The sequence below is a fragment of the Papio anubis genome, chromosome 6 (assembly GCF_008728515.1).
Source record: "Papio anubis isolate 15944 chromosome 6, Panubis1.0, whole genome shotgun sequence".
In the NCBI taxonomy this organism is placed as follows: domain Eukaryota; kingdom Metazoa; phylum Chordata; class Mammalia; order Primates; family Cercopithecidae; genus Papio; species Papio anubis.
In genome coordinates, this window is record NC_044981.1 from 51575605 (window position 1) to 51596154 (window position 20550).

General features: G+C 44.3%; 1 protein-coding gene and 1 non-coding gene across 2 annotated transcripts in view; one reads left to right on the top strand and one right to left on the bottom strand.

The window, feature by feature from the left end:
- The window catches only part of ELOVL5 (ELOVL fatty acid elongase 5), a 153110-nt gene that overhangs the window by 8600 nt on the left and 123960 nt on the right, over window positions 1–20550 (bottom strand). The gene's annotated exons all lie outside the window — the stretch shown is intronic.
- Window positions 16854–17009, top strand: LOC116275620. The gene has a single exon (XR_004184723.1). It is a non-coding gene; the product is annotated as a U1 spliceosomal RNA (small nuclear RNA).

Below are 20550 nucleotides of genomic sequence, written 5' to 3' on the forward strand. Positions count from 1 at the left end.
AATCTTTCCAATCTGGAAGCCAGTGTTTCTTTTTCAGCTCACTTTGCATATATGTATGCATACTACTAGCTTAACTCCACAAGGGCAATCTTTTCCTTTCACTTATAAGTTCCTTTTTTTCATTATATTCATTTTTCAAGAGTCATTGCCATCCAAGAAGAATCCTTCTGGTGCTAATAAAACTTTCCAGTTCCATTGTTCATTGTAAATTTCTATGAGGATGGACATATTCTGTATTTGCATGTTCTATTTCTTTCTTTCTTTCTTTCTTTCTTTCTTTCTTTTTTAAGATGGAGTTTCACTCTTGTTGCCCAGGCAGGAGTGCAATGGCAAGATCTCGGCTCACCGCAACCTCTGCCTCCCGGGTTCAAGTGATTCTCCTGCCTCAGCCTACTGAGTAGCTGGGATTACAGGCATGTGACACCACACCCGGCTAATTTTGTATTTTTAGTAGAGACAGAGTTCCTCCATGTTGGTCAGGCTGGTCTCGAACTCTCAGCCTCAGGTGATCCACCCGCCTCAGCCTCCCAAAGTGCTGGGATTATAGGTGTGAGCCACTGCGCCTGGCCTATGTATTTCTTTTTTGAATTTTTATTTTATTTTTTGAGACAAAGTCTTGCTCTGTCTCCCAGGCTAGAGTGCAGTGGTGTGATCTTGGCTCACTAAAACTCTGCCTCCCGGGTTCAAGTCACTCTCCTGTCTCAGCCTCCTGAGTAGCTGGGATTACAAGTGCATGCCACTACACCCACCTAACTTTTGTATTTTTAGTAGAGATAGGGTTTCACCATGTTGGCCAGTCTGGTCTTGAACTTCTTACTTCAAGTGATCCACCTGTGTTGGTCTCCCAAAGTGTTGGGATTACAGCCGTGAACCACCTGCCCAGCCTTGTTTTTATATATATATACACACACACGTATATGTATATACACATATATATATAAGTGTATATATACACATATATGTGTGTGTGTGTGTATATATATATATAGTTTTTTTTTGAGACAGAGTCTTGCTCTGTTGCCCAGGCTGGAGTGCAATGGTGCAACCTTGGCTCACTGCAACCTCTGCCTCCCGGGTTCAAGTGATTCTCATGTCTCAGCCTCCTGAGTAGCTGGGATTACAGGCACCTGCCACCACGCCTGCCTAATTTTTGTATTTTGAGTAGAGACGGGTTTTCACCGTCTTGGCCAGGCTGGTCTTGAACTCCTGACCTCGTGATCAACCCACCTCGGCCTCCCAAAGTGCTGGGATTACAGGTGTGAGCCACCATGCCCGGCCTTGTTCTATATATTTCTGTATTTGCACAGTCCAATACCATGCTCACTGGTCACATGTGACCACTGAGTACTTGAAATGTGGCTTGTTCAACTAAGGAAGTTTAATTATTAAATAAATTTAATTAATTTAAATGTAAGTAACCACATGCAGCTAGTGACCACTATTTTGGACAGGTCAGTCCTATATGATTAGGTTACTTGAGTGCTTATGAAAATTAATATACATAATATACATTAATATACACATATATAGGCTGTCTTCAGAGTTACTGTGCAATTAATCATGTTTATACAAGGATGACAGCTGTTGAAAATGATAAAAGCAGCTCAGTAAGCCTTTCTAGAGATGTGTTATACTTAAAAATCTTGTTTTGGGATTAAGATATTAAAAGATCCATTTCATTTCTCTTCTATGATGCAACATCATTTTATTTTAAATCCATTGATTCCTGAAACATCAATACCCAAATATAACTCAATCAACTCTTCTCTTCTTCTTGGATTTGTACGGATTTGAAGAGGCCTTTGAACTAGCCACACGAGCACCTTGGGCCTTGACATCCCTTACATCATCACCGGGCTCCAGGTTCTCAGGCATGGCTTTCCTCTGCCCTTCCCCACAGTGCCTGGCACACAGCCTGTGCTCCCTTAAGAAAGCAGGAAGTGCGAAGAAAACAAACGGCTTCTTTTATAGAGCTCTGAATTTATTCAAAGTGTTAAAAGATTTTGCTCTCCCCTCCAAAGTATTTTACAATTAATAATAATCAAAACTAGGCCAGGCACGGTGGCTCACACCTGTAATCCCAACACTTTGGAAGGCTGAGGCGGGTGGCTCACCTGAGGTCAGGAGTTGGAGACCAGCCTGACCAACATGGTGAAACACCATCTCTACTAAAAAATACAGAAATTAGCCAGGCATGGTGGCAGGCGCCTGTAATCCCAGCTACTTGGGAGGCTGAGACAGGAGAATTGCTTGAACCCGGGAGGCAGAGGTTGCAGTGAGCTGAGATTACGCCATTGCACTCCAGCCTGGGCAACAGAGCAAGACTCTGTCTTAAAATAAAATAAAATAAAATAAATCAAAACTATTGTGTATTTTGTCAGCCACTGTATGAGTTGCTGCTTCCTTTTCTTACTCAGCACCAGCCCCTGCCTCTCCAACTCTTTCCCCCATCTCTCTGCTCTCAATATTGCTATAAGATTGTTTATAAAACCCTCCTCTTCTCCCTCCGCAAGCCCTGCCCAGAGTGGCTTCTCCTCTAGTTTTAGGCCCAGGGCTGCAGGTGAGGCTGACTAGAGAGATGGATGCCTGAGGGGCAGAGAATGCTTTGACTTCTAGGGGAGCGACTCACTAGCTTTTTTATTGGTCGAGTGGAGGATTATTGTCCTTTTTGTCCTGTGGACACCTGCCCAGAGCCAAATATTTGGTTTGATGATGTTGGTACTCAGAAATTGATACCCCAAAATATGGAACTAAAGAGGAAGCCTCAGGCTGGGCTTCGTGTCTCGTGCCTGTAATCCCAGCACTTTGGGAGGCTGAAACAGGAGGATCACTTGAGGCCAGGAGTTAGAGACCAGCCTGGGCAACATAGTGAGACTGTATCTCTACTATTAAAAGAATAAAAAAGCAGCAGCCTCAAGGTCTGTCTGGCCTGCCCCCTTCCTATCTCTCTGATCTTCTGTCTCTCCTCCTAAAGTGCAGGATGAGACCATTCTCTGAAGTTCCCTTATTGTAGAAACTGGGTCCCTGAAGAGGATATAATTATCTTCAATCCCTTCCCTGAAATTTCTTTTACTTCTGCTTTTTTTTTTTTTTTTTTTTTGAGACAGGGTCTTGCTCTGTCACCCAGGCTAGAGTGCAGTGCTGTGATCACGGCTCACTGCAGCCCTGGCCTCCCAGGCTCAAGTAATCCTCTCACCTTAGCCTCCTGAGTAGCTGGTACTATGGGCACATGCCACCACACCTGGCTAATTTTTAATTTTTTTGTGGAGGCAGCGTTTCACCATGTTCCCCAGGCTGGTCTCAAATTCCTGAGCTCAAGCGATCTGCCCACCTCAGCCACCCAAAGTGCTGGAATTTCAGGTGTGAGCCACTGCACCCGGTTTGAAATTTCATTAATCAGAGAAGATTAAAACTCATATCACAGAGGAAGAGACTGTGCCACACTTAGAGCCCGGAAAAATTGTCCTAAACCACTGTTTGTTCTCCAGTCCCATTCAATCCCCGGAGAAAACTATTTACTTACCATTCTCTGAGCACTGGATCCATTCTTTCCCCCTGAAAATCATTTTCTCCTGCACCCCGCATCTCCCCTTTCCCTGTGAAGAAGGGCATGTAAGCACCTGTACCCTGTTGAGTCACTGGGCAATCATTCTCTTGTGATTCCCCCATGCTATGCATGTTAAAATAAATTTTGTATGCATATTTTCTCCTATTAATCTGCCTATTGTCAGTTCATTTTCAGTAAACCTTCAGAGGATGAAGTAGGGGCTTTTTCTCTTTTTCACTATAGGGTTGCTCTGCCTCTTCTCTGGTTTCCCCAGGCATGGGTTCATGATGGCTGAGTCTGATGATTGTACCAGATATCTGCCTGCGGATGTGAGGGACAGGACAAATGGCACACGACTAGAGTGCGGCTTGATTGAGCCCCAGCTCCTCAGAGCATGGACAACAAACCCCCAGGGGTGATGTAAACCTTTTTTTTTTTTTTTTGAGATGGAGTCTCACTCTGCCACCCAGTCTGGAGTGCCGTGGAGCAATTTCGGCTCACTGCATCCTCCACCTCCCAGGTTCAAGCGATTCTCCTGCCCAGCCTGTAGCTAGGATTACAGGTGCACACCACCACACCTAATTTTTGTATTTTTAGTAGAGATGGGTTTCATCATGTTGGCCAGGCTGGTCTCGAACTACTGACCTCAAGTGATCCACTCGCCTCGGCCTCCCAAAGTGCTGGGATTACAGGCATGAGACACCATGCCCTGCCGTATTTTGATTTTTTGATAGGCAAAGCCAGAATCAGCCAGGGCCATGAAAGGTAGGGACATGGGAGGAAAGGTCTAACCACTTAGCTGTGGGGTGAGCAATGCTCCTTCTGACATCCCCTCTTTCATCCCCTACTTCATGCTACAGGTCCCAGGATGATTCCAGAAAGGAGGAAGACAAAGAAGAAAAGGATTCTGTCATGCTGATGGGAAAAAGGCACATGGCAGAGTGCTCAGGGCTAGGGGAGGCCTGCTGGAATTTGTAGTTGCCACTGCTTCCCTGTTCTGTGTGGAAGGGTCCTGGGACCATGAACCAGTCGCTCAGAGGCTTCATCAGCTCCACTCCTTGCCCGTGACTAATAGAGGACCACATGGTTCTCCAGTTCTTTGCCTGTCATCTCCACCAAGCTCCAGTCATCTTCATCCTGCTCTGAGCCCGCCTGATAGTTGCTGTCCATGTCCCAGGCAAAAACACATCCATCACTGATCACAGTTTACCCTACAGAGGCCCAAAGCCACTGAGGAGACGGCACCAGCATGGAGATGAGGGTGGGCATGTTCTTCTCCTTAGCACCCATGAAGGCCCACCGTCTGTATTCAGCCTGGCTCAGGCTGCGTGCTTTTCCTTCTGAATCCATGAAGACTGTATGGTGCTGGCCACCAGAGAAGCCTACCTGGACTTGGTAGAGTTCTTTTTTTTTTTTTTAGATGGAGTCTCTCACTCTGTCACCCAGGCTGGAGTGCAGTGGCACGATCTCGGCTCACTGCAAGCTCCGTCTCCCGGGTTCCCGCCATTCTCCTGCCTCAGCGTCCCGAGTAACTGGGACTACAGGTGCCTGCCACCACGCCTGGCTAATTTTTTTTGTTTGTATTTTTAGTAGAGACAGGGTTTCACCTTGTTAGCCAGGAAGGTCTCGATTTCCCAACCTCGTGATCCACCAGCCTAAGCCTCCCAAAGTGCTGGGATTACACCATGCCCGGCCTGGACTTGGTAGAGTTCTTGAAGGATCCCACGTTCTGGGGTACGAAGCCAGATTCTGTGCCTGAGGTTCCAAGCTGATTGTTGTTGAAGAGGCCAAAGCCATATTCTGTGTATGTGCCCCTTACAGGGGATGGAACGGTGAAACAGGTGCCACAGAAGGCATCAGGTCCCAGTGTCCCCTGAATTTCAGCATCATATCTGGGGGACCAGGAATCATGTCCTGTTGGCCATCACGGTTGGCACATAATTCAAGCACAAGGCCCAGATTTCCCTGCTCCCACAAGGTATCTAGGTCACTGTCCGCTGTCAGCATCACCAAGTGGCCATTTCCTGAGGCCATCTTCACCATGGGCATGTCCAGCTGCACTTGCACAATCATCGTGGTCTTATTCATGGGCTCCAGCAGCCTGACCACACTGTAACTGTTCTGGAAGCAGCCTCAGAGGAAGACACCACCATCTTCTGTGAGGACCACTATGTGACTGTCTCCTGCTCACACCTGTATCAACTTCTGTATCAATCTTCCACTGATGTGTCCCTTCCCTCGGCACCCTCCTCACTGCAGCCAAAGCACTAGACCTGGCCATTTTGCTTAGATATATTATGGTGTGCATGTCCCCAGTCTCCGCCTACACAGCATCCTCTGGAACCAGCACCAGCGCTGGCTACTTTTTCTTTTCAATGTTGATTATGCAAATTGAGTCATTCTTGTGATACCCAACTAAATCACAGTAGGAAGGACAGGTTGGAAAAGCATCAGGGCACATAGCACTGATCCAAGAACTGAATTCTCCATAAGCCCAGCTGCTGAAATGGCCTGGTATAGGTAAGATCAGTTTTACCCAGTAGCTGCTGAAATACCCTGCTGTGACTCTAAGACTAGCTTTACTGACCACTGTCACTCACCAATTGGAGCTTGGCAGCTCCCAAAAGCTTCTCCAGTGCCAATGAGCTTTCTTTCAAAACCATATGTAATATTTCCTTTTCTAATAAAAATCCCAACCTTCTCTTTGTCCTTCGGACACACCGAAGACCTCCCCATCTGTGTGTATGCACCAAATTGCAATTCTGTGATTCCCAAGGAAAAACATTACATTTAGAGATTTGTCTTTATATTTTTATTTTGACTTTGACACTCTCTGTCACTCTCCCCCGGCTCCAGTGGGCCTACATTGCCCTGGCCCAGTGTCAGCATCAAGCCTGGTTCAGTTTTATGGGACCTCTGAGACTGAGGGATGAAAAAAGTGGTCTCGTCAGGTTTTCCGGTCAGGAGGGCTCAGCTATGGGGGGAGCTAAAAGCATAGCAGGAGGCAGTGGCCCTCACTGTCTGGGTACAAGTGTCCTTCACATTCTTGCTTTTGGAGATGAAATCTTCTGCGAGTGATCTTCTCTTAGTTATGTACTTGGGTGAAATCTTCCTGTCTTCAGCACAGGTTGACCTCAAGGAATGCCAGTGCTCACCAGAAGGGCCACCAAATACCCAGAGCATATGCTCTGCAGGTCTCGTCCCAACCCTGGATGAGAAAGGGCATTTAAAAGTTCTTAAAGGTTTTCTTTTCTTTCTTTTTTTTTTGAGACGGAGTCTCATTCTGTTGCCCAGGCTGGACTGAAGTGCTGCGATCTTGGCTCACTGCAAGCTCCACCTCCCGGGTTCAAGCAATTCTCCTGTCTCAGCTTCCCTAGTAGCTGGGACTACAGGTGCCCGCCACCGCACCCGGCTAATTTTTGTATTTTTAGTAGAGATAGGGTTTCACCTTGCTAGTCAGGCTGGTCTCAAACTCCTGACCTCAGGTGATCCACCTGCCTCAGCCTCCCAAAGTGCTGGGATTACAGGCGTGAGCCACTGCACCTGGCCTCTTTTTTTTCTTGAGACAGAGTCTTGCTCTGTCACCCAGGCTGGAGTGCAGTGGTGTGATCTTGGCTCACTGCAAGCTCCGCCTCCCGGGTTCACACCATTCTCCTGCCTCAGCCTCCTAAGTAGCTGTGACTACAGGTGCCTGCCACCACTCCTGGCTAATTTTTTTGTATTTTTAGTAGAGTCTGGGTTTCACTGTGTTAGCCAGGATGGTCTCGATCTCCTGACCTCGTGATCTGCCTGCCTCGGCCTCCCAAAGTGCTGGGATTACAGGCATGAGCCACCATGCCTGGCCCTTTTCTTTTTCTTTAAATTGAGACAATGTCTTGCTCTGTCACCCAGGATAGAGTGCAGTGGCATGAACATGGCTCTCACTGCAGCCTCAATCTCCCCGGCTCAAGCAATCCTCCCACCTCAGCCTCCTGAGTAGCTGGAACTACAGACATGCACCACCACACCTGGCTAATTTTTGTATTTCTTGTAGAGATGGGGTTTTGCCATGTTGACCAGGCTGGTCTTGGACTCCTGGGCTCAAAGGATCCTCCTGCCTCAGCCTCCTAAAGTGCTGGGATCACAGGTGGGAGTCACTGTGCCCAGTTCTTAAAAGTTTTCCTACTTAAGCTTTCCAAGTCTTAAAAATGCCTACAACTACTGAGTACTCTCCCTCTCCTATCCATGCCCAGCTTGGCAAAAGTTAGTTCTACTTAAATAAACATGTTTACACTGTTATAGGCTCTGTTTATTTGCTTTTTGAACAAGTTTGGATTGTTGTATGCTATCTGGAGACAAGTGGCAATATATATCATTGGAGGTCAAATGTTCTCCTAAATTCACTGACTTCTTTTTCCTTTTATTCTTTCCTTAAAATTAAATTTATTTTTATTTTTTAAAATTAATTTTTCTAGGGACAGGGTCTCACTATGTTGCCCTCTTCTCTGACAAGAGGTATCAATAAACAAAGTAAATGCGAATCCCTGTCCTCAAGGAGCTTACATTCTAATGTCTCTAAGGGTAACATATATAAGGTCAAGCCTCTCATATGACACCTCATGCTAGTAAGGTTTTGAATTTATAAACGTTTGACTGCAGAATACACTGAAACTTAGGGAGAGCGTGAAAGCTTCTCAGGGGTGTTTAGTGCAACCTAGATACCAACGTGAACCACAAGAAATACTGAAGTGGAAGCTGTTACTTTGTGTATAACATGCTATTTTCACCATAAGCATTTTCTAGAGTTCAAGTTGTTTTTTTTTTTTTTTTAACATCTTTACAATGATATTATAGGAAGTATATGAGAACAACAGGAATGGCCACCTCTACCCACTGCCCCCACACCTCAATCCAATGTGTGTGTTTTTGTTTTGTTTTGTTGAGACAGAGTCTCACTCTGTGCCCAGGCTGCAGTGCAGTGGTGCAATCTCAGCTCACTGCAACCTCTGCCTCCTGGGTTTAAGCTAGTCTCCTGCCTTAGCCTCTTGAGTAGCTGGGACTACAGGTACGCTCCACCATGCTTGGCTACTTTTTGTATTTTTAGTAGAGATGGGGTTTCACTATGTTGGTCAAGCTGGTCTTGAATTCCTGACCTCAGGTGATCTGCCCACCTCGGCCTCCTATAGTGCTGGGATTATAAGCATGAGCCACGACGCTCGGCCTCAATCCAATTTGGAATCAGGAAAATAGGACTTATTGCCCTGAAGAGTCAAACTCTGTACTGAATAAGAGACATATGAAAAGTCAGTAGATGCTGCTAAGTAAGCTTTTTAATTGCGTGGACACAACTGAAGAATGAATGTGTGAATCTGAAGGAAAGGGTCTTTGATCAGCAATAGCAGTGAGGGAAAGAAAAGTGAAAGAAGTAAATGTTTGCTGTTCAGTGGAAGGAGAGGTGCCAGGCACACTTTTAATCCTTAAGGCAGGTGTTGCCAAGGAAGTTTTAGAACATCCTTTGTGGTCTGGCTTTTGGAAATGGTTCAGTGCCGAAAAATATTTGCTGCTATTGAAAGATAAATTTAGGTACATTAAAATTTTAGAGAGTTTAAAGTTACAGTTAGTAGGAGGAGGAACAAGTTCTGGGTTCTATTGCACAGTCGGGTGACTACAGTCAATGACAATATACTTCAAAATAGTATGGAAGATGGTCAGGTGCAGTGGCTCACACTTGAAATCCCAGCACTTTGGGAGGCTGAGGTGAGCGGATCAGCTGAGGCCAGGAGTTCGAGACCAGCCTGGCAAACATGGTGAAAGCTGTCTCTACCAAAAATACAAAAATTAGCTGGGTGTAGTGGCACACGTCTGTAGTCCCAGCTACTCAGAAGTCTGAGACGGGAGAATCACTTGAGTAGCTGGGACTACAGACAGGGTTTCACCATGTTGGCCAGGCTGGTCTCAAACTCCTGGCCTCAAATAATCCACCCTCCTTGGCCTCCCAAAGTGCTGGGATTATAGGTGTGAGTTACAGTGCCAAGCCAGCTATTTAAAAATATACAAAAAAATTATTGACTGTAGTTACCCTACTGTGCTATCAAATACTAGATCTTATTAATTCTATTATTTTGTATCCATTAATCATCCCCACTTTATCCACCCCTTTCCTCACTACCCTTCCCAGACTCCGGTAACCATTATTCTACTCTCTCGCTCCGTGAGGTTGTTTGAATTTTTAACTCCCACATGTGTAAAATTTGTCTTTGTGTGCCTGGTTTACTTCACTTAACATAATGTCCTTCAGTTCCATCCATGTTGTTGCAAATTACAGGATCTCTTTTTTATGGCTGAATAATATTTCATTGTGTATATGTACCACATTTTTTTTTCATCCGTTCATCCCCTCATGGACACTTAGGCTGATTCATGGGAGTGCAGTTATCTCTTTGATATACGGGTTTTTTTTCTTTGGGATATACACCTAGCAGTGGGATTGCTGGGTCATATGGTAGCTCCATCTTCAGTTTTTTGAGGAACCTTCACACTGTTCTCCACAGTGGCTGTCCTAATTTCCATTCCCACCAACAGTGTACAAGAGTTCCCTTTTCTCCACATCCTCACCAGCATTTGTTGTTGCCTGTCTTTTGGATAAAAGCTGTTTTAACTGAAGTGGGATGATACCTCATGTAGTTTTGACTTGCATATTTCTCTGATGATAAATGATGAGGATTTTTAATATACCCACTATTTGTAATGTCTTCTTTTGAGAAATGTCTATTCAGATATTTTGTTCATTTAAAAATAAAATTATTAGATTTTTTTCTATTGCATTGTCTGAGCTCCTTATATATTTTGGTTATTGATCTTTTGTCAGATGTGTAGTTTCCAAATGTTTTCTCTCATTTGGTGGGTTGTTTAGGAGAGAAGATTTTGAATATTCTCACCGCAAAGGAATGACAAGTGTTTGAAGTAATGAATATGTTATTTATCCTGATTTGATCATTACACACTATATATATGTATCAAAGCATTGCATTGTATCCTATAAATATGTACAATAAAGTGCAAATTAAAAACAAAATAAAACTTTTTTTTTTTGAGACAGAGTTTTACTCTTGTCACCCAGGCTGGAGTGCAATGGCGCAATCTTGGCTCACTGCAACCTCCTGGGTTCAAGCAATTCTCTTGCTTCAACCTCCCGAATAGCTGGGATTACAGGCACCCATCACCATGTCTAGCTAATTTTTGTATTTTTAGTGAAGGTGGGATTTCACCATGTTGGCCAGGCTGGTCTCAAACTCCTGACCTCAAGTGATCTACCCACCTTAGCCTCTCAAAGTGCTTGGATTACAGGCATTAGTCACTGTGCCTGGCCAAAATAAAACTTATTAAAACTGTTTGAAGATTTTATTTGAGCAGATAGCAATGCATGAATTGGGCAGTGCCAGATTGCATGTGGTTCAAAGGTGCCACCAAAGTGGGATCAGGGAAGAAGACTTTTATGAAGTGAAGGCAGAAGCAAGGCAGATAAAACATTTGATTGGCTGAAGTGAACAAGCCTTATTTGGATCATTCTGATGCAAAGTCCCTAGCTAAAGGCTAGTTGGTAGTTTCTGATTGGTTAAGCTTAAGTTTCATTTTACTATTAATACTGAGCAGGATTTCAGTTTGTTTCGTAGGAACCCAGGATGCTGGAGCCACCTCAGCCTAATGGCCTCCAATTAATTGTTTTAACACCTCCTGTGTGAATGTTCACCAAAATGTCCACCCACAGGGAAGGCTCTTAGTAATGAGGTTGAAAAGACGCCAGACACTGGATTCTAATCCAGATTCTACATTTACTAGCTGTGTGGTCTTGGGCAAATGGATTTAGTAACTCTGTGCTTATGCTTCTAAAATGCAGACAATATTAATACCTTCTTATAAGGTTTTAGTGAGGATTATGTGAGGAAATAAATATAAAGCCCTTAGAACAGCATCCAATACGTGGTTGGTACTATAAGTATTTGCTATTATTATTAATAATGTATGTCAGGTACTTTTAGTGGAGTTTACACTCACACTGTGAGGGGATGGTGGGAGACAGCCAATAAACAATCATAGTAATTCAATTGTATAGTATGTGAGAAGTGAATAAGTGCTGAGAGCAAGGTAAAGGGGACTGGAAGTGAGAACTGCTCACAGTTTCCCATCTATATTAACATTCTCTTACCACTGGGCTGTCTTCACTAACATAGCTTTTCTATTCTGTCTTCATCAATATAATTTTACTATTCCAGGAAACTCTTGCCCAAGAGATACAAGTTGCACATAACCTTATCATTTATTCCAGGAACTTCCCAAAATACCCACTTAAATGAATGGTTTGATCAAAGACTGTTGACTCATCTCAAATATTGGTTCATTTCAAACCTTCACCTTGCTCTGTCTACCAACTCTAAATTATATCGTAATTTTATGCAATCCTAAGCAAGGCCCCACAATGAAAGATCTGCCTTAAACCTGACTTGCATACCTCATAAACATTCCAACTTCACCCCCTGTGGGCTCCAAGACTGTCAAGGTAGTGCACACTCTTGTCTTATTGTAGCATGAATGTAGTCAGCTTTGTCTTATCAATAGGTTATTTCTGTGATAGTTTTTGAAAGCCAGCATTGGACAGGGAAACTTCGCAGTTTTTTTTTTTTGAGACGGAGTTCTGTGTCTCCCCAGGCCGGGAGTGCAGTGGCGTGATCTCAGCTCACGCTCCGGGCCCCGGTTCACTTATTCTCCCACTTAACCTCCCAAGTAGCTGAGACTACAGGTCACCACCACGCCCCAGCTTAGTTTTTTTTTTTTTTTTGTATTTTTAGTAGAGACAGGGTTTCACCATGTTAGCCAGGATAGTCTCGATCTCCTGACCTCGTGATCCACCCACCTCGGCCTCCCAATGTGCTGGGATTACAGGCTTGAGCCACCGCGCCTGGCCGAAACTTCGCAGTTTTAAATATAATCATCAAAGAAGGCCTTGACAGGGTTCGGGACATGCTACCCCAAAGTATGACACTTTGGCATTTAGAAAAAAACAGAAGCAGAAAGATCCCTCTGCCCTCCTCCCAGTGTTCTCCCCTGAAACAGGCCATAAAAGAACTATCTGATCTTCCTCTAAAGCGGGTCATAAGACCCTCATTCTAGAAGGGTCCTCCCAATACCCAGAGGAAATGAATGAAGACACACAGAAAAATCTGAACAAATAGGCCTTGCTAAGTTCCTCCCAGCTAATTACCATTAAATCATATCCTTTTGCTCTCCAATCATACTTCTGCATGACCCTCTACAAAAATACAGTTTTCCCTGTTTCCCTAGGTCTTTATTTCTGAAGTCTCCCATGCCATGTTAAACTTCCATTAAGTATATTTGTATGCTTCCCCTGTTAGTCTGCTTTTGTTATAGGGGTCTTTGTGATGGGAGAACTTTGTGATGGGTGAGAAAATGTTACTTTTTCTCCCTTACAGCCTCCTTAAGAATGTGGTGTTTGGACAAAGACTCAAAGACAGTGAATTCACCCTAGGTATTTGTAGGGGAAGGTGTTCCAGGAAGAGAGAATAGCCAGAGCAAAGGCTCAACTGGGGCCAAGGCCTGTCTTGATTGTAGCAGAGTGAACAATGAAAGAGTCATGAGACATGAGATCTGAGATTCTGTGTGAGCTTGAATGTGTGTATATAAGGAGAAGCTATTCATGTAGGGTCTTGCAGCCAAGAATGTTTATATATGTTTCCCTAAAATTATGCCTGATAATAATTTTCTCTTTCAGGAGATTACTTAGATCCAAACCATCCTAATTTTCATTTCTCTTGGCATTTTGTTCAGCTTCCTGCAAGCTGCAGCTCCCTCAGAATTTCCCCACCACTACTACCTTATTTTCTTTGCACATTTAGCCCAGTCCTGTCTCCAAGGGCATCACAGTTCTGTCACTTGAAAAGCATTTAGTGAGTTTGGTAGGAAACTAGGAATTAATACTATCACAGAAGCTGAAAATTAGTTTCAATACAAAGAAAATGGTTACAGTCAAGTCCCCTTTCAGGGCGGTGTCAGGCGAGCATAGTGTCCTTTGGTTATAGAAGAACTAACAAGTTACATTTCTATTTGACAGGGAGCATTTCATTAACCTTAAAGAAATGAGGGCCTGTGGAGCAAAAGATGGAAACCAGCAAGCCATATTGTCGAGAATTAAATGGTTAAAACAGAGAAAATAACCATGAAATGAAACGAGACTGGGTGTCAATTGAAAAGACAAAAAGTCTAAAGGTTTTTCTAAATAGGTAACTTAAATGTATTTAAATATGGTTAAATATTGCATATTAAATATGGAACAGAACAACACTGATGACTGACAGTTTGGGTGGTTCTAATAAAAAGATCTTAGTCTAGTTTAATAATTAAAATCGTATTTTGACTGATATATTCATTACTGGTTCAGTGGAATTTTAAAAGGGTCACTTTCATCTCCAAATATGCTGACCTGGAACATATCTGATCTGGGTAATATAAGACTCATCCCAGAAAGTTCAATGGTAAGAACGTTAAAACACATTCTAGCAATTAACTGTCAGAAAGTTTCACAAAGGCCTCTGGGCAGAAAATCTAATTATATCAGATAAAAATGCAATGCTATGAAGAAGAAAAAAACCAATGTTGATGATATAGACTGAATATTTATGTCACACCAACGTTCAGATGTTGAATTCTAATCCTCTATGTGATGGTATTAGAGGTGGGGTCTTTGGGAGGTGATGAGGTCATGAGCAGAGTCCTCATGAATGAGATGCTTGTTCTTATTAAATATAACCCAAGAGAGATCCCTGCCCCTTCTGCCATGTGAGGACACAGCAAGAAGATGCTCCTCTAGGAACCAGGAAGTGGGCCCTCACCAGACACCGAATCTGCCAGCGCCTTGATCTTAGACTTTCCAGACTCCAGAAATAAATTTCTGTTGTTTAGAAGTCACTCATCTATGGCATTCTGTTCCAGCAATCCACGTGGACTAAGACACTTGATATATCATATATATCTTATCATATATATATAGAAGAACTAACATACCTTCTTTGGAAATATAGCTAAAGAAATTCCTCTTGTTTCAAAAGAACAGAAAGCAGATAGGTGGTTTATAAATACTGTATAAAACACAAGAACACGGTGAGGAAATGTGATACATCTTAGTAGGGGCCAAACACAGAGGTGGTCTCCTTGAGAAAACATCCCCTGCATGTTCCAGACAGACCAAATGACCAACCCTGTGTCTCCTGGGTGGCCCTCTGGCAGCACAGTCCACATTACACTGACATTACCTATTTATGTGCTTGTCTCCCTAGTCAGAGTGTAAAGTCAAGGTCAGAGCCTGTGTCTTACTCATTTCCCATCATCTAGCCCAGTGGCTGACCCGTGATAGGTATCCTGCATTAGGAGGGGAGCTGAAGTGAGTGATACTGACAGAAGTTAGTTAGGGGAGGTCTTGTACTTCTCTTGAATCTTTAACCTACCTTCTTATTGACCACAAATTAGAAGCATTTATATAAAAAAGAAACTTCCAACCATTATATTCATGTTTTTCTTTCAGCTCACTTATGGGCAAGTATTTCTAATGTAGGAAATCTAAAAAACTTGAGGCATTCTAATACCTGTTAAACAAAAACTACAAACCAAATGATTTGCTATATATTTTTTTGCAGTCTAGTTGAGGTGTCTACATAATAAACAGAATGGGCTCCTGAACATTGGATAGTAAAATAATTAAAAGTCGGTCTATGAGTATGTATATATGTATGTGTATATTTATTCTGAGACAGAGTGTCACTGTTACCCAGAGTGGACCACAGTGGTGTGGTCTTGGCTCACTGTAACCTCCAACTCCCAGGTTCAAGTGTTTTTCCCACCTCAGCCTCCCAAGTAGCTGGGTCTACAGGTGCATTACCACATCCAGTTATTTTTGTAATTTTTGGTAGAGATGGGGGTTTCACTATGTTGGCCAGGCTGGTCCGGAACTCCTGGCTGCAAGTGATCCACCCACCTCAGCCTCCCAAAGTGCTGGGATTAAGGCATGAGCCGCTGCACCCAGCCTATGAGTATTTATTGAGGGCCTGCTCTGTGGGGTTTTAAGTACTAGGTATAATATGACAAGATAAAGTCCCTGACCTTCATGAACTCACACTCCAGAAAACAAGCAAATGAAGACAATTTCAGATAATATGAGCTGCGAAGAGAAAAACGAATGACTTGAAGCAAGAAGTATGACAGGGAAAAACTCTTGAGGAGCTGATGTTTGGCTTCGACCCAAGTGAAGAGGAGGCAGCCACCTGATGACTCGTGGGAAGACCATTCTAAAAAGAAGCCTCAACAATTTGAAAGCTCCTGGAGAATTTGACAGGTAGAAGGAGGTCAGTGTGGCTGGAGCCTGGTAGATGAGTGGGAGTGTGGGTGAGGACTGAGCAAAGAAGGCAGGGTCAAACCATAGATCATGGTAGGGGCTGGGTTATTACCCAACACATAATTGGAAGCTTTTGGAGGAATAGCGATGTGATTAAGTAAATGTTTTGTTTCTTTTGAGACAGGGTCTTGCTCTATCACCCAGGCTGGAGTGCAGTGGTGCGATCATGGCTCACTGCAGTCTCGACCTCCTGGGCTCAAGCAATCCTCCCGCCTTGCTCTCCCAAAGTGCTGGGATTATAGGTGTGAGCCACTGTGCCTTGCCTAGCAAATGTTTTTAAAATATCACTCAGACTGCCATCTGGAAAAGGGGCTGCTGGGAGGGCAAGAATGAAAGCAGGAAGACAGGACTCCAGGAGGGAGGGTTCCCTGAAGCCTAGAGAAGAAAGGGCTTCCAGAAGCATGGAGTGGTCAGCTTGCCAAATCCCACAGAGAGGTAAGGTAAGGACAGAGAATGGACCATTGACTTTGGCAAGATATAGGTAGGTCACTGATGACCTCAGTAGGAGCTGTTTAGTAGAGGGATGGCATGGAAAGCCTTGTAAGAGTGGACTGAGGATGTGAATAAATCAACTACAGTCAACTCTTTTGAGTTGGAGTCCAGTTTCACGCCTAGACTGAAATTCAAGATTCATAAATGAAGAATTTACTTAGCATTGAGAGGAGTTAGACACACTCTCAAACCATATTTTAAAATACAGCCAGATGACAATGTTATCTGATTCTGAGATTGCCTATAACTTGATTCATAATAGTGACAATCAGCACTTGGACTAGGACACTCGAGCTGCTGAGAAGGAACATTGCACCCAGCTTCTTTGCTTCCTGCAAAGATGCACCAGGACCAGAGAAGAAAAGACCAAGTTCTATACTTACCTGGCAGGGAAGATACCATGATCACGAAGGTGGTTTTCCCAGAGTGAGGCTTATCCATTGCCCTCCGGATGTGCTGACCCCTGCGATTTCCCCAAATGTGGGAAACTCGACTGCATAATTTGTGGTTCACACTTTCCTCCGGAAAAAAAAAGAAAAGACAAGACCGAGTTCTGAGAGTGCTTGAAGAAGCTGTGCTAGGAGAAGACTGCCCTGCCCTAAGACCTTAGACCAGAGATTCCGGGAAGGCTTGGAGAGTGACAGGGATGCTGGACCCTGTAGCTGTTCACAAGGGAGAAATCTTAATTATATTGGGTGAAATTCTCCTATAGAGAAAAGAAGATGAAACTATATGTTTTTGACCAGAAATGCCCAAGAGAGCTCCACTACCCTCAAGAATCTATTCTTCCTGAAAATGTGAAGATAATGGCTTAGATCTGGAGACCAAAGATATTCTCAGATGTGGCTGTGCATTTTGGTGGGTGGGCAATGTGGGGTGGAGTGGGGATGGAGCGCTGCTGTGGGAAAGGCAGCCCAGCCTGCTCAGAGGTGTCTGTATAGACCCACGTTGCTGGCAAGCAACTCATCTCACTACCACAGAATGTTTTTCGGTTTTTTTTTTTTTTTTTGGTTTGGTTTTGTTTTTTAAGACAGTCTGTTGCCCAGGTTGGAGTGCAGTGGCATGATCTCAGCTCACTGCAACCTCTGCCTCCTGGCTTCAAGCAATTCTCATGCCTCAGCCACCTGAGTAGCTGGGATTACAGGTGTGGAGCACCACACCTGGCTAATTTTTTTTTGTATTTTTAGTACAGATGGGGTTTTACCATGTTGGCCAGGCTGGTCTTGAACTCCTGACCTGAAGTAATCCCACCCACCTCAGCCTCCCAAAGTGCTGGGATTACAGGTGTGCGCCACTGTGCCCAGCCACAAACAATTTTTTTTGTTTTTGTTTTCTTTGAAACAGGGTCTCACTGTTGCTCAGACTGGAGTACAGTGGTGTAAACATGGCTCCCTATAGCCTGAACCTCCTGCGCTCAAGCGCTTCACCTGCTTCAGCCTCCTGTGTAGCTGGGACCACATATGCCACTATGCCCAGCTAGCTTTTGATTTTTTTGTAGAGATGAGTTCTCACTTTATTGCCCAGTCTGGTCTTGAACTTTTGGGCTCAAGCGATCCTCCCACTTTGGCCTCCCAAAGTGCTGAGATTACAGGTGTGAGCCACTGTGCCCAGCCTTTCTGCAGTTAGAAAAAGAAGACCAATGAGCTGTAGAGGGAGAAATTCCACAAGGCATAAAAATATACCAGGCTTCTATCGTCCAGGACTGCAGATGAGCCACAGTTGAGGAATTAGGCTGTGCAACGCAGTGAGGGAATTCGTTCTGCTAAATTAAAGCATCTTTCCTCCGGGACTGTCATCGTGAGGACATGGCCTGGCCAGAGTTGAGACTGTCAAATAGCTCTCAGGGTAGTTCTGAAGTCTAACATAGAAGGGCTAGTGAACAGGGAAGTTGCTCGTGAATGCTGACCCACTTACTTTAAAGAGGTAAGTCAACGAGAACACTAGGTGGGATGGAGTGGGGGATGGGATAATTGTTGATTCAAAAGAAAATTTGCAAAATTGTTAAAATAAAGGCTGGAAAATAATCACCTACAGTGGATGTATGACTGCTTTTTTAGGTATTCCTCTATTATCAGACACATAGAATGCTTCCAAACCTTGTTCATGCAGCCATCAGCATGTTACCACGCTGCTACAGAATGGCACAGAGAAGCAGATGCCGTAGTAAGACAGGCAGGACCACCTGGACATGCACTCTGATTGCAGCAATGTGAAAATCTCATGCAAACAGAGAAAGATCAGAAAAGGACATGGAAAATGAAAATATTTTTGTTAGAATTGTAGGCTTATGTGTATTTTGAAAAGTTTAAATTAATATTATTTATTTAAAAGTTCAGTAAATTTTTTAGGCAACTGGTTTTTATGTTTGTTTGATTGAGACAGAGTCTCGCCCTGTTGTCCAGGCTAGAGTGCAGTGGTATGATCTCAGCTCACTGCAACCTTTGGCCTCCCGGGTTCAAGTGATTCTCCTGCCTCTGCCTCCCTAGTAGCTGGGATTACAGGCACCCACCATTTCATGCCTAGCTAATTTTTGTGTTTTTAGTAGAGACGGTGTTTAGCCATGTTGACCAGGCTGGTCTTGAACTCCTGACCTCAGGTGATCTGCCTGCCTCAGCCTCCCAAAGTGCTGGGATTACAGGTGTGAGCCACCGTGCCTGACCCCAGGCAACTGTTTTAATAACAGTTTTGGTAATGGCAATAGATGAAGTTGTGAGCCGCTAGGCACGTGGCAGTGTGAACTCATACTGGTTGCCTTTGTCCACATCTCCCATCTAAACACTGCACTTCTTCTGAGTCCAGAGGATGGTGGGGCCTGGGACCCTCCTCCACAGGAGAAAGCAGGCACAGTTACCTTTCTTACTTGAGTCTGCTGAGGACTGAAGATCAGCCATGGAGAAGCCCTGGGGTGAGAATCAGACCAAACTCTAGATGCTTGAGGTGGGAAGACCTGTTGATCCCTGGGGGAGGAGCTACTCTTGTCCACTCAATAATTCCTTAGAGGTTGCTCTCCCATGCCAAGGAGTGAGGGAGCTGAGCTCTTTCTACCCGCAAGGCCTACAGTCAGTCAGCTGAGGAGACTGGGGAGAGAGATGCCTCCTCCTAGTGCTCAGGTGGGCTCTGTCAGCTGGGCAGTGGGTGCACAGCTGAACCATGTGGGGAGAGAGCAGTGTTCCTTCCACCACTCATGGTACTGCTGCCTGCTATGGTCTGAATGTTTGTATCTGTCCCTGACAAATTCATATGTTGAAACCTAATCCCCATTGAAATTGTTTTAAGAGGTGGGCCCTTGGAAGGCGATGGAGCCCTCATGGATGGAATTAATGCCCTTATAAAAGACACCAAAGGGAGCTCATTCACCCCTTCTGCCACGTGAAGACACAGATAGAAAGTGCCTTCTATTAAGCAGAGAGTGAGTCCTCACCAGACACTCAATCTGTTGACATCTTGATCTTGAAATTCCCAGCCTCTAGAACTGTAAGAGATAAACTGTTATAAGCCATCTAGTTTAGGATTTTTTTTTTTTTTTTTGGACGGAGTCTTGCTCTGTCGCCTAGGCTGGAGTGCAGTGGTGCAATCTCAGCTCACTGCAACCTCCCCCTCCCAAGTTCAATTTATTCTCCTGTCTCAGCCTCCTGAGTAGCTGGGACTACAGGTGCATGTCACCACGCCTGGCTAATTTTTTTGTATTTTTAGTAGAGATGGGGTTTCACCATATTGGTCAGGCTGGTCGCAAACTCATGACCTCAGGTGATCCAACTGCCTCAACCTCCCAAAGTGTTGGGATTACAGGCGTGAGCCACCAGGCCTGGCCTGAGTTTTTTTTTTTTTTTTTTTTTTTTTATAATGAGACAGGGTCTTGCTTTGTCACCCAGGCTGGAGTGCAGTGGCACAATCGCAACAATCACCTCTCACTGCAGCCTCGACCTCCCGGGCTCAAGTGGTCCTCCCACCTCAGCTTCCTGACTATCTGGGTCTATAGGCATGTTCCACAATGTTTGGCTAATTTTTGTATTTTTTGTAGAAATGGAATTTTTGCCTCCAGTTGGAGTTTGGTCTCCAACTCCTGGGCTCA